Source organism: Pelodiscus sinensis, chromosome 16 (genome assembly GCF_052426305.1).
Source record: "Pelodiscus sinensis isolate ZL-2025 chromosome 16, ASM5242630v1, whole genome shotgun sequence".
In the NCBI taxonomy this organism is placed as follows: domain Eukaryota; kingdom Metazoa; phylum Chordata; order Testudines; family Trionychidae; genus Pelodiscus; species Pelodiscus sinensis.
The window spans coordinates 4691711-4705948 of NC_143067.1; the positions used below are offsets into that span (position 1 = coordinate 4691711).

Below are 14238 nucleotides of genomic sequence, written 5' to 3' on the forward strand. Positions count from 1 at the left end.
AACCCGCCATCATGTCCCCTCTCAGTCTTCTCCTTTCCAAACGAAACAAGCCCAATTCTTTCAGTCTTCCTTTACCGGTCATCTTCTTTAGACCTGTCATCATTCTTGCTGCTCTTCTCTGGACCTTCTCCAATTTCTCCACACCTTTCTTGAAATGCGGTGCCCAGAACTGGACACAAGACTCCAACTGAGGCCTAACCAGCGCCGAGTAGAGCGGAAGAATGACTTCTCGTGTCTTGATCACAACACACCTGTTGATGCTTCCCAGGATCGTGTTTGTTTTTTTTGCAATAGTGTCACACTGTTGACTAATATTTATCTTATGGACCACTATGACCCCTAGATCCCTAGAATGTCTCAGTGCAAGAAGACGTTCAAAGGACTTGTGCAGTTTTACTTCTTTACGAAGCCAGAAGTAGCTCTGCTCACCACAGTGTTCCCCAGCCCTATTGCAGGGGAGGGCCATACAGACCTAAGCACAAAGTCTACGTATTTTCATAAGATTTAAAGTCACCGGTATTGATCTATGTGTTGAATCCAGCTTGCGTCAGATGCTTTTAGAAAGGTTGTTTCTAGGTACAGTGTTGACTGTTTACATGCTCGGGTGAACTAAAATGGTGTAAACATGACCACACTATGCTAGTGAATCAGCTGTTGGCATATTGTGTTGAAGCAGGCTTGAGGCTTTAAGAAATGCTCTAGTGGGCCATGTACAGGGCCCACGGGCTGTAGGCTAGGCAGCCCTAGCTTATTCAAAAGTGGCGGAATTGTTTACGTGTTTTGTTTTTCTACCTTCTTTTTAACTACAGCAGTCTCATGATTTAACGACTGTTCTTCCCTGGTTTTGCTGCAGGACTTCTTGGGGTACAAGCTAATTATGGGCTGGGAGAACATCCCCTTTTAATTGAAGCATAAGGGGTGCTGCCTCTTTAACAGTGATCTCCTTTCTCCGAAGTGCTTATTAGATGTTTGAGTTAAATCAAAATGCAACAAACACAAGTTTTCAACAGTCCCATTCAAATCACAGTTCCTTGGCTCCCCGTTTCTTGTGATGTGTAACTCAGGGCCGGATTAAGGCATGGGCTAGCTGGGCAGCTGCCCGGGGCGCCAACCTATGGGGGGGGGGCGCCTGATAGTGGCTGTAAGGGGCATGCATCGCCCCTTATAGCTGCCATCAGGCGCCACGTGCTCGGCTCCCGAATCGCAGGCTGCAGCAGCTCCCAGCAGCCACCCTGCAGCGGCCGCCTGGGGCAGGGGCCGCGTTAACCCCTGCAGCACCGGCCAGCAGCGCCCTTCTCCCTGCGGCTGCGGGGCCCTGCATGGCTGGGTTCAGCCCACCCCGGGTGGCCCTGGGCTGTGTGCCAGCGGCGGTAACCGGGCTGGGCCGAACCGAGCACGTGCGTCCTGCTGCCACCATGACAGGGGTTTCCAAACACAGCCACTGTCTTAAAGGGTTGACACATTACACCAAAAAATGAGGTTTATTCCTTTGAGCCGTGGGTAGGGCAGGGGGCTTCCTTCCTCAAAGCCTGCAGGTCTGAGCCAGGAGATACTGGCTCTTAAAGAAGAGCAGGTGGGACGTACCACTGCTCTCCGAGTGTGAGTTCATTTTCGGAATTTCCTACCTCTCCTGCACACACATCAAAGCCTCTCTGTGTCTTTGAGTTCCGAAGAGCCGTGCATCCTGCCGGAGAGCCCCGGAGAATTGACATGAATGGCTGGCGGAGAAAGAACTTAAGAACGGCCAGACTGGGTCCGACCAAGGGTCCCTCCAGCCCAGTATCCTGTCTGCCGACAGTGGCCAGTACCAGATGCCCCAGAGGCAGTGAACACAACACGTGATCCCTCCCCTGTCACCCATTTCCAGACAAACAGGCTAGAGACACCATTCCTGCCCACCCTGGCTAACAGCCATTGATGGACCTAAGCAGTGCTTTTTTATTTAAAGGTGCTCCCCGCAGCCTGCCTGCCTGCCACCCCTGCATGCCCCACCACCCCTGCTCCCCTCAGCCCACCAGCCCCCCCGCACGCTCCACCCCCCATGCATCCCCCAGCCCACCTGCTCCCCCCCCACATCCCCCAGCCCACCTCCCCCCCCCACACCCCCATCCCCCACCCCCCCCCCCATGTATCCCCCAGCACCACCTGCACGCCCCACCCCCCCATGCTCCCTCCAGCCCACCTGCCACCCCTACACGCCCCACCCCCCCCCCATGCATCCCCCGGCCTGCCTGCCACCCCCAGGCATTTTAAAAGGGGCTGGGGGCCCCCACCGGCAGTGCACCAAGGCTAGAGCGGCTTCCTGCCACTCTCTCTGCATGGCCATCGCCCTGGGGGGTGTCTGTTCACGCTGCCCCCCCACTCCAAGCACCCCTACAGCCAACAAGGGCTGCGGAGGTGGTGCCTGTAGGCCGCAGTGTGTGGGGAGCCTCTGCCCTGCCCCCTTTCCCCGCCTAAGAGCTGCTGTCAGAGGGGGATTCCCCAGGTAAGTGTCACACCCCAACCCCTCCCGTACCCCAGCCCCTCCCAGAGCCTTCGCCCCACCCTCACCCCCAAACTCCCTCCCCGAGCCTGCGCCCTGCACCTCCTCTTGTCCCCCTAATCCCCTGCCGCAGCCCCTCTCCAAACCCCCTCCCCGAGCCTGAGGGGCGCACTCTCTGGGCACCCCCAACATTTCTGCAGACCTGCCGCCCCTGGCACCAGACGACGCTCAGCCTGGCTGAAATGACTGAGGTTCGAGTTTAACCCCGATATTGCTGCCAAGGGCAAGGGCCCCGAGGGACACAAAACCAGGCCGAAGTCGTATCTCCCAGCCTTCCCAAAGGTGCTGACTCACCGTGAGGAGAGCAGTCTTGGAAATCCCTGAGGCAGAGCGGAAAGATGAGGGCGGAAGATACCAATCCGGTACTGACAGCTGCCCTGGATTTAAATCACGGATAAAAGCAGGCGTGGCACCTCTCATCCAGGACCTCAATACGTGCGATACGCAGTCGTGCTGGTAAGTGCCCTCGTGGAACTGGGATTCATGGATACCGCTTTAAAGAGGGGGAAACTGAGTCGCAGACTCGCCATATCAGAGCTGGGAATAGACCGCAAGGACTTGCTCATTCCATCTCATTCCACGTAGACGCGCACAAGTCCCATAAAACGTCATATCCTCCGCCAAGGGCTCCTGTACTGTCACTTCTAGACAACGTCCCCCCGGCTCCTGACCCCGTCTCTGATTTCTCACCTTCTAACTCCTTCTTCGTGGATCGTTTGTACAGGGAGACACGCCCGGGAGTAGGCTGAGGTGCCCGTCAGGAGGTCGTGAGAACTGGTCAGAAAATGAAAAAGTTTGAAAGAAAGAAAAAAAAATCTTATTTTTAAAAATAAAATGTCCTTTTTTTTTTAACAAAAGGCAGGGGGAAAAAATCAGTTATTTTGCAAACCAAGTGTTCTGCATGCGACGTTGTTTTAAATTAACCTACCCCCTCAGAAAATTTCACACAAAACCGCTTCGTTATTTTAAATTCACCTACCCGCCCCAGAAAATTAGAAAGGAAAGAATTTCCCCCCAAAAGAGTTTTTGCAAGTCCCCTTTTCTCCTGCCTGCCTGTTGTGTCTCTTGTGCCGTCCTTCCTCCAGCACCGCACTCCCCCATCCCTGTGCATCCAGAGCAGAGAGAATACACCTGCACCAGCAGCAGACACAATTTTCTACACTCTGGGTCTTAGTGGCGCCCCCCCCGCCCGCCACAGTCTGGCACCTGAGGCGGCCGCCTCAGTTTGCCTCATGGTAAGGCCGGCCCTGCGCCTGGCTGGTAGACACGCTCGTACTGCGTGAGTCACACTGCGTGAGCGTGTCTATCAGCCAGGCAGTACGCAGCTACGCAGTGGGGGGTGGGGGCAGGATGGAATCCCTGGGGCCAGACTTGCTCGTGCTCCACCGGGACCATGCGCGGGACGGGCAGCACCCTGGCATCTGCATGCGCCCAGGCCAGCCCTGCTCCCCCGACCCCCTCCCGGCTGGTCCCCCTCAACCCCTCCCAGCCAGCCCCACTTCCTGCTGGCCAGTCCCCACCCCTGATCTCCCCCAGCCAGCCCCGCTCCCTCCGACCCCCTCATGGCTAGCCCCACTCCCCTCCCAGCTGGTCCCCCCATTCCCCTTGGCCAGCCCTGCTCCCCCTGACTCCCTCCTGGCCAGTCCCACTTCCCGCCAGTCAGTCCCTCCCCATCTCTCCCAGCCAGCCCCGCTTCCCACCAGTCAGTCCCCCTTCCCCCCCGATCTCCCCCAGCCAACCCCGCTCCCCCTGACCCTCTCCCAGCCAGCCCCGCTTCCCGCCAGTCAGTCCCCCCCTCCCCCCCGATCTCCCCCAGCCAACCCCGCTCCCCCCGACCCCCTCCCGGCCAGCCCCACTTCCCGCCAGTCAGTCCCCCCCCCCTGATCTCCCCCAGCCAGTCCCGCTCCCCCCGACCCCCTCCCGGCCAGCCCCACTTCCCACCAGTCAGTCCCCCGCATCTCCACCAGCCAACCCTGGTCCCTCCGACCCCTTCCCAGCCAGCCCCACTTCCCGCCAGTCAGTCCCCGCCCCGATCTCCCCCAGCCAACCCCATTCCCCCTGACTCCCTCCCAGCCAGCCCTGCTCCCCTCCCGGCCGTTCCCCCCCCCCCCCCGAGATATTTTTTTTAAACCATCTGGTAACCCTAACTGGGGGTTGGGTTGTTGTCTTAACTACGTAGCTCAGGGCTAGACGTGTCAGCCCCCTGAGTGATGGAGCTGGGCTAATGCGAGTTTGCAGTGTAGGTCGGGCCGAGGATCAAAGAAATCTCAACTTTCCGAGGGCGGACGTGGCCACAAGGAGACCCTACCGATGTCGCCCAGCAGGCGATAAGGCCTACGTCTAATGAGAGGGGAATAACGGGCGACGGCAGGAACTGCCCCGGAGCGTCGCTAGGGATTCAGAGGACGTCTCCACAGGCAACGCGGGGGATGCTGGTTAGAAACAAAGACAGTCCTGGGAGACTGACGCCCGGTGCCCGGCCCAAGCCCTCTCCCCAGGCTGAGGTGACAGGAGAACAGAGAGCCAGGCCCTTCATGTCCCGTGATGGCTTCCTCATTCAGGGCCTGCTCCCGGCCTTGCCAACGGTGCTGGCCTAGGAGCTTGATTCCCCTCTCGGGCCAGTTTAAGTCAGAGGTGGGCCGCTGCGGTCAGTGGCGCCCCCCTCGCCCAGCCGCCCAGCCCACTTGGGCAGCACCAGTCCCTCCCGCGGTGCGGAGAAGGCCCCTGCTTGCCCCGGGACCCTGCCCAGCGCGCCGTGCTGCCGGGGTGATAGCACGGCTGCACACAGCTCTGCCCCCGGGCCCTGGGGAGATAGCGGGTCCGCGCGAGGCTCCGGGGAGGCCACGGCCAACGAGAACCAGCAGCAGCGCACGGCCCACGATAAAGCCAGCTCTGCACGCGCTGGTACGGGCGCGCGTAATCGGCGGGTGGCAGCCACGGCTCTTAACTGCCTCTGCCCAGGCTGGGTGGAGCCGCAGAGAGCGGAGCAGCCACGGCACCAGAGATAAGTCCCAGCCCTGGAAGACAGGCAGGCAGAGAGGGGCTGTGCCTGACGCAGGCTGAATTTCCCTCTGGTGCTAACTGAGCGAGGCTCTGGGAGGAAGTGGGTTGAAATCCCCCAGGTATTGTAGACAAGGTTCCCTCCGCTGCCAGCGATGCCAGAGCTGCTCTGAGCCAGGCCAGGCAAAGGCTGGCAGCGGTGGGTGTTTGCACTCGCTCCCTGCCCCAGGGCTAGCTCCCCGTCCACAGAGCACAGAGCAGGCTGGAGAGTAAAGAGAAAGGGGAAGAAGGAGACTGGAGGGAGACCAGTGTACTTTGGGGGGAGGGGGACACAGTAGGGGGCTTCCAGCTTCTCTGCAGCAAGATGGGGATGATCCTGGAATTGGGGGGGGGGGAAGTGTTGCCCAATGGTTGCAGTGTGGAACTGGGTGTCAGGATTTCGGTGCTGTATTCCCCTGGCCTGCCGAGACCCCCTGGGTAAGTCATTTCAACCTTCCGTCTCCTGGCTCACCCACAGAAGCTAATTGGAGCTCACAGGGTGCTTGAGATCCGCCCGTCCCCATGCCCCCAGGCCAGGGCGCTAGGATCAAAGGCAAGCTCTGGATTTCGGAGCAGGAGACGCTGGAGCTAAGGACCACCGGGCCCAGGCGCGAGTGCCGGACATAGACACACACAGAGGTGCATTCACGCGGGTTACACTGCGGCCTCGTAGAACCACTGTAGGCGTGTGGGGAGAACGTTCCTGCCCCGCGGGAAAGAGAACAGAGCTTGTGTGGTCACAGGGCTTTGGAGAAACCCCTGGAAGGCGTCTGGGTGAGCAGAGGCTGGTGCGGAACGGCTGGGGGTTCCCAAACCGATGGTGTCCTTGAGGGCCGGGCCTATCGAAGACAGAGAGGCAGCAGGAAGCGCTGGCTGATCGCTGCAGTGGGCTGGGCTTTGGCACACGCCTCCCGGGGAGCTGACGACTCACCTGGACTCGGACCGCTCCACAGCTGCTTCTGAGCCAGGGTTAACGAGTCCAAAGCTCATGGAGCCTCCAGCCCCGGCCACGGACTCAGGTGTGGCATCGCTGCTTTCCTCAGCCTCCTCGCTACCAGCTCTCCGGCACTGCCGGTTCCCACGAGGCTCCGGTCGGACCACATGAGAAATAATGTACCCAGCTGCGGGGACTGCACAGATGCTGCAGGGATGTCCCATGAGGGCTGGTGCCTTTGTCCCGGGGGAGCGCACACGGGGTCAGACCAAAGGCCCATCTAGCCCAGTTGCTTGTCTTTTGACAGTGGCCAATGCCAGGTGCCCCATAGAGAGTGAACAGAACAGGGAATCATCCAGTGATCCCTCTTCTGTCACCCATTCCCAGAGGCTAGGGACACCATGCCTACCCATCCTGGCTAATAGCCATTGATGGATCTAACCTCCATGCATTTATCTACTTCTTTTTTTGAACCCTGTTAAAGTCCTGGTCTTCACAACATCCTCTGGCAAGGAGTTCCACAGGTTGACATGATCTGTGGGCGACCTCACGGGAAATGGTTTCTCAGACTATGGAGTTAGCTTGTGAAATTCTTGCTGATGTCTCAGCTTTTACTCTATTTTAGGGACTGGAGAGGCAGGGCCTCTTCCCTCTTTTCCTCTCATGTGCCATGACGACGCACCCCCACTAGGGTTGGGACATGCAACCTTCGCATCCCTCTCGCTAGCCAAGCGTAGCCGCAGTCGAAAACAGGCCCGGAGACCAGTGGGAGCCCCTAAGTCACTGCAGGAGTGGAAGAGAGGACAAGTCTTCTGATGTCCCCATTGATTTTGTAGGGTTGCTCCTGAGTCCAGGGCTGCCCACTCTGGTTTGTTATTGTAGGGTTGCTGAGAAGACCAAGAAAGCAAACGCTGGTCTGCTGTCAACAGGAACAATGTTGTATAGTTGATCATACGTCCAAGGCCCCATCTCTGCTGCGGGCGAGCAGGAGGTTAGACGTCTCCGCAGATCACCCTACAGGTAAGATCCCGCACCTCTGTAAAATCTTGATGAAACCAAGATTTGCCTCTAGAAAGCTGCTGCCTCCGCCTACGAACTGGATCTCCTCTCCCTCACACCGAGCCAGTCAGGAGCAATTCCTCTGTGGCCAGTGGGGTTACCCTGGGATTACATGTATACATGGCAAATTAAAACTTCAGGTAAAGTAGGGGAGATTTTGGGATTAGCCTGGATTTGCTGCCCCCTGCTGTCCAGAGGGAGCAAAGCAGCTTTCAAAGAGCCAACTCCACCCAGCTGTTGCTCTCTGCCCAGAAAGGATCACACCGAAAACTGAGACACGGGGAGATTTGCCCAGTTCGGAGCCTCTTCTTGGTCTAAGCTCAACAAGCACTTTCCCTTCCGGCAAAGCCAAACGGTTCATGGGCAAGCCAGCCAGTCCAACGCAGGCAAACAATCCCCATTCCCTACGGGGCCGGTTGGCTGAGGGCACGAAGGCCCCAGCCTGGCGTCCACCCAGCAATGAAGTTCCGGGAGCTCTTAAGAAACACACCAGAACATTTGCACCATGTTCCTAGTCATGTTCTTAGAGCACAGGTTGGCATGCCCTGGCTCCGTCCAGGACTGCTCGCTTTTCCTTGAAACAGCCAATGTCAAATGGCAGACACAGCTGGGCAAAACCTCCCAGTCCCCCCCCCCCCCCCCCCCCCCCGGGAAAGGAGAATAAACAAACAGATCAATCACCCTTTCACTGGATTTTTTTTTTGCTGCCATGTTTCTTGCCCTTCCCGAGTAACAGTGCGTCTCCGCTGCACCGTGATTTCGAGATAACTAGCGTTATTTCGAAATAACAACGCAAGCGTCTACACGGCCAAAATAATTTCGAAATAACGGATGGCTTATTCCGAAATCTGTAAACCTCATTCTACAAGGAATAACGCCTATTCCGAAATAGCTATTTCGAAATAAGGCGTGTGTAGATGCTCCATTGCTGCGATTTCGAAATAGCCCCTCCCCAGGCCCATTCGAAGTTATTCCTCTAAGTGCTTCCTGGGCTGTAAATGGAGATAGCACGTCTACATTAGGGAAACCTGCCTCAGACTGATTTTGAGGCTTCCCTGCAGCGTAGATGTGCTATTCCGGAATAATTATTCCAGAGTAGCTTCTTTCGAAATAAGCATGCAGTGTACTAAGTTATTATCTCCTCTCCTCTGCCCGACTTTTATCTCTGTGAATGCTCCAGCTGGCCCAGATGATGTTGTTCAGGAAAAAAGCGACAGGTAAGACTGTCACTGGCTGGGCGACTGTGATAAATTAAGTCTCTGACGCGCCTGAAGTCTCACACCTAGGTCAGGGCCTAAAGGCTCGGAAACCAAGACGCTCTTCCAGGACAGGGCAGTTTTGCTACCTGCGCTTGCGTACCCAGAGTGTGCGGGGTGTGCTAATTGAACCGTAGCGGCGCTTTCATTGGCTGCAGAGAGAGCACACGGCTCTCCCAGTGTTGTGTGCAATCAGCTCGCCCCTCCCTCCACCTGCCCTGGCTTTACGGGTTTCATTTCAGTCATCCCGGTAGGGAAAAAAATGACACGGACGGAAACCAACAGAATTTGGCAACCCTGCATGTGGGCAACAGTAAACAACACATCTCATGGGCCACCCATAGAACCCCAATGGGCCTCATGTGGCCTACGGATCACAGGTTGCCCCCTCCCCCGCCACTGGTGTATATCCCACTCCCTCCCCCACCGAGGAGTTCCGAGGGTTACTGCTTGGCCCCACTGTTTGACTCAGCTTCCCCTCGTCCCTTGAACAGCAATGGCCGGGGGTTACCGCCTCCCCCTCATCGCTGCTCTCACCCATCTCCACTGCCAGGCCTGGCATGGGTCGGGGAGCTGCCACTACCGCTGAACTCGGATCGGTGGTCAGGAGGGCCAATAGCTGATTAGGCCTCCACTGGCGTACGCTGCCCAGTTCTGGGCACCCCATTTCAGGCAAGATGTGGACAAATTGGAAAAAGTGCAGCGGAGAGCAACATACCAGACGACAGTTCTCGACAACGTGGCCTAGGAGGGACTATTTAAACACCGGTGTTTGTTTCATCTGGAAAAGAGACGACTGAAAGGGGACACGGTTACCGCGTTCAAGTATTTAAAAGGTTGTTACAAGGAGGAGGGAGAAAAATTGTCCTTTTACAGCTCTGAGGAAAGAACAGGAAGCACCGGGTTTATGTGGCAGCCAGGCAGGTTTCGGTTGGGTGGTGAAACCCTGGAATAAATTGTCTAGGGAGGTGGTAGAATCTCCGTCACTGAGAGATTAGGAGCAGGTTGTTCATGAGAATGCTACAAGAGCCCGGGTAGGGGGGCAAATGCACGTGCAGATTAGGTGTGCAATGGGGGTTTATCGCGGTGCACACATTTTGGGGGGAAACTGAGGCCGGTGACTGTAAGGGCTGAGGCGCTGTCTCGGCAAGGCGAGGGCAGTGCGGAGTCTATGGGGAATGTGGGGGTGGCACTTGGGCGGGGGGGAGATAAGCACTTGAACAATCTCATGGAGGTCTGGGACACACATTTCCACGTGGGGTTTAAGCAAGAGGACACTAAAGCCGCTTCCAGGGATTTGCTTGGGCCAAGGTGGCTAGCGATGGGCCCCGGGATACCCTCCTAGGCAGGGGGCTGCTGATTGTGAAGGGCAGTGAGCGAGGGAGGAAGGGCAGGTCTTACAGGGAGGATACAGACTTCGGAGAGGCAGGGCCGGGCCTATAGCAGCAAGGGGCGGAGGTCAACGGCCCTGCCTCCCACTAGAAGACACGGCGTTCCCGCAGCCTGCGCTGCCGCGTTTGATCCTTCGCCGGGCTGCATGCAGTGGTGCTGCCCGAGCCCACGCCACCGGCCTCCCCTGCAGGAGCCGTTGCTCCTCATAAACCCTCTCTGGTCATGGGCTCCACCCACGCGGGCAGGAGCAGCAGAGTCCCGGGTCAAAGCGGTGCTCGGAAAGTGCGGCTCGTCCAGCCGTGGGCCGTAATGTCCTCGCCGGACCACGCCTGCCAACAGGGGGACAAAAGGGGAAATTGCTCCGGGGCCTGGTGATTCGCAAGGGCCCAGGGCGCCAGAGTTGCCGCCGGGGCACTGCGCGGCACACACTGAGGGGTGGGGGCGGAGCGTGCCACAGCCCCGCCCCTTCTGCACAAGCCCCACCCCTTCTGCACAAGCCCCGCCCCTTCTGGGAGCACAGAGTCTGCTCCCCTGAAAACACCTCACCCAGGGGCCCAGCATGGCTGTTGGCTCCCCTGCGTAGGACAGGCCTGGGCCTCACAGACCTGGGGGTCTTCAGAGCCATGACAGTGACGGTGTCATCTCCTCCCGGTGCAAGACTCCTTCCCCCAAGGCCGAGCCAGCAGCATCCAAATCCTAGTTGCCAGGATCGACGACTTAGCTGGGCCCTGCTTCTCCTCTGACCTTCCCTGGCGGAGGGACCCCCTGAAGCCACCGGACGGACCCTGATGCTGGTGATGGGCCAATCGGGCGCTCGTGTGGCTTCCCAGGGAGTCACTCACCTGCCTCGCAGCCAAACAGGTCAACTCAGGCCCCCCGAGCCCTCCCTGCCATTTCGATCCATCTACCGCAGGCGTCCACCGGGTGGCGCATGCCCCCTGCCGTGAGCCGGCGGAACCGCCCCGGTAGCTCTGCCCGGAGCGGCGTGTTTGGCGTGACCCAGAGAGACGGCAGGTAAATCTGCGCTGGGTCCAGGCGAACGGGAGCCAGCGACTAGCTGACCACTGGGGCAGTCGCCCTGGGTGCCGCGCCACCAGCGTCACGGCTTCGGGGTTCGGGACCGCGGTTAGCGACTTGCCCAGGGATATTCCCTCTCGGCGCTCCGCCCCCGCTGGCAGGAAACGCTTCCTGAGGCTGGGGCCAAGGTTTCCAAAGGCAGGTGCCCAAATCTTGGCTCCGAGGGGAGGGAGGGGTTCAGAAGCACCTAAATCACTTAGGCGCGTGCATCCCTTTGCCTTTCACCGGTGCGCCTAAAGCACTTCAGCACGCCTAACTCCCCTCCCCCACTTCAGCACTCCCCTCCCCCACTTCAGTCTGTATCTGAGCCCCGGGGGCTCCAGGCTCCTGAGTCTTCTTCTAGCCCCCGCGGCTGCTCTAAATGACGCCAAAGGTCAGCTCAGTCCCGGGGTAGCCCCTAGGACCAGGGCAGCGGAGTGGTGGCTCACAGCCTCCTCCTCCCCACCCCCCTTGGGTCCACTGTGAAGGGCAGCTTGGCCAGAGCCAGGGCCCCGGCTTCTGAGCCTGCGGGATGCCGGCCAGGCCGACCAGCGCCGGGGCGGTACCTGTAGTGCGGGGGAGGCTCGAGAGGGTGACAGGTGAGCACAGGCAGCTTTTAGCAGCGCCTGACTCTTCCGCCCAGCTGGAAGGTGACTCAGCAGAAGCTGAGCCCAGGTGTAGCCGCATGAATTTCCCTCCGGGGACCCAGCCTGGCTCCAGAAATCGAAACACACCCGCAGGGGCCAAAGGGAAAGAGAGTCCTGGAAACGTCTCCCCCGGGGCTGGCGTTCAGCCCCACAGCCGCCAATTTAGCATCCTTCCCCTGAGCCGCTGCCCCCAGGGAGGGGGGAGCTGAGCCGAGATGAACCCCTTATACGCCGGGGAGCAGGCAGCGCCTCCAGCGCCTGCTGCCCCGTAGCCGGCCCCGTCCGAGAAGGACGCGTCGGAGACGGCCGAAAACTGCGGGGCGAGCGGCACGGAGCCTGCTGACGTGGTGGTTTTCCAGGCCAAACCCAAGGGCCCGTGCTCTGCGGGAGTTGAAGGCACCAGAGCGGTGAGCCTGACAGAACAGCCCCTGCCTGCTGTGGGCAGAAAAACTGGCGAGGGGGATTTGGTTCCTCGGTGGTCCTGCCCTCCTGCTACCAGCCCCTTTTGCTCCCAGACATGGGCCAAGTGTCAGAGCCCTGTTTACGCCTCCTCTCCCCCGGCTGCTTCTCCTCCCGGCCTCCCCACTCAGCCTGGCTACTCTGCCAGCACGCCGGCCTGCGGCGCCTCTTCCCGTCCCGAGACCCCCGATCGCTCTCCCCCTGCGCCTCACTCTTGGTCTCTGCCGGGCTTGGGCTCGGGCTCCCCCTGTGCTCACCTGTGGCCCTTCCCCCACAGCACACGCGCCTCTTACGCTATGTGCCCGCACACCGACCTTGCCCGTCCGGACACACAAACGTCGCCACGCGGGCAGTGAAGTGGCCGGACGCCTTGGTCTGGCTAAAGCCACCAGCCTTTGGCCCATCGGCTCCGACTCCACACCAGTGTTCCCTGTAAGCTGGGCGCTGGGTGCCCACCCCGGAGAGATTTAGGTGCCGCCCTGATGTTCTGCAGAGCACCCACAGCTGTCCAGAACCGACAGCATGTGTGTCTACCAGTGGTGCACATCTGCACTTGCCTTGGTGCACAGAACAAAATTTATTCTGCACATGGGTGGGAAAAAATAGAGGGAACCCTGCTTCCTACTCATGCCCACCCATTGGTTTGCCCGGCACAAGGCAGGGCAGACTTTTGGGGACAGAGGCCACAGACACCTCTTACCACTAACGAGAGTCCCGGCCGTTCCCAGGGCTGTTGCCGGGGGGGCTTTGTGCTTTACCGGCCGGCTGCTGTCCAGATTTCACGTAGCCAGTGTGAGCATGGAAAGGATACTCACCACCGCCAGCCTCGGCAAGCGCCTGCCTTAGTGATCCAGCGCTCCTTGGGCGGGTTCCCAGCCCTTCCCTACTTTGCCAGCCGCACCGGCCTCTCGGGGGGAGTCACCATGCGCCTGGAAGGAAGGAGGAAGTGTGACCTGGCTCCTTGCTGCCTTGGCTCTCTCTCTGCACCTGCTGCTATTCTTTTCACCAGCTCTCCAGAAATAGATTGACTGGAGGCCCCGAGAGAGCCAGGCCTGGTCCCCGGGCTGCCAGGGGCCGTGCCGGGAAGTAACGAGTCACAGGGAGCTTGCTTGGTTTCCCCTGCGCTGGCGAATTGCAAGAGACACATAAATCCCGGGAGGAACAAACTGCAGTGACAGGCGTGTTTCCCTTCCCCGGCTGCCCTGCGCCGGGACCATAGTAACCAAGAAGCCGTCCCCTTTGGCCAGCCGCGTCCCTGGGAACGGCCGTGTTTCGTACTCGGGCTGTTGATCCGTAACCAGGGACAGCAACGGCGGGTGGCTGCAAAAGGGGCGTGCTCTGCGGGCTGGGGAGCGGGGGCAGAGTGCAGGGGCGAGGGCACAGGGCGGTGAAAGGAACACAGGGCTGGAAAGGGACCTGCAGAGAAAGAGCAGGCGCCGGTCCCTGGAAGAGGCATTGCCTCAACGCCGGATCAGTGGAGGCCGCAGTAACCCAGCCTGCGGCGGTACGCACGGCGCGGCGGTTCCTGGCTCTCCCTGGCCTCATTGCTTCCGGACTGGGGTGAAGTTCACCCTGGGGCCGAGAGGCAGGGCAGGGTCGGGGCGCCCTGGTCCCAGCCCCCGGCTCACGTCAAGCGGTGCCCAGAACTGCGATGGTCCCCGGCTGAGTCCCAGTCCGGAAACAACTGCAAAGCGCTGAGCTCCTGGCCTCGCTGGGCCATGTCGCCCTGGGCTGGATCTACCCCCCACTGGGTTAGGAGAGGGGGGACAACGAGGGAGCTGAGCGTTTACCACCTCCCAGCTTTGCAATTGGCTTCTGATTCCGCAGCCGGACAAGGCCCCCCGCCTCCAACGA

General features: G+C 59.6%; 1 long non-coding RNA gene across 1 annotated transcript; it reads right to left on the reverse strand.

The window, feature by feature from the left end:
• Positions 1–1484: 1484 nt before the first annotated feature.
• On the reverse strand, positions 1485–13627 carry LOC142818751 (uncharacterized). Its single transcript, XR_012896405.2, has 3 exons — positions 13200–13627; positions 2837–3316; positions 1485–1684 (listed from the first exon to the last, which is right to left on the reverse strand). It is a non-coding gene; the product is annotated as an uncharacterized LOC142818751 (long non-coding RNA).
• Positions 13628–14238: the final 611 nt, after the last annotated feature.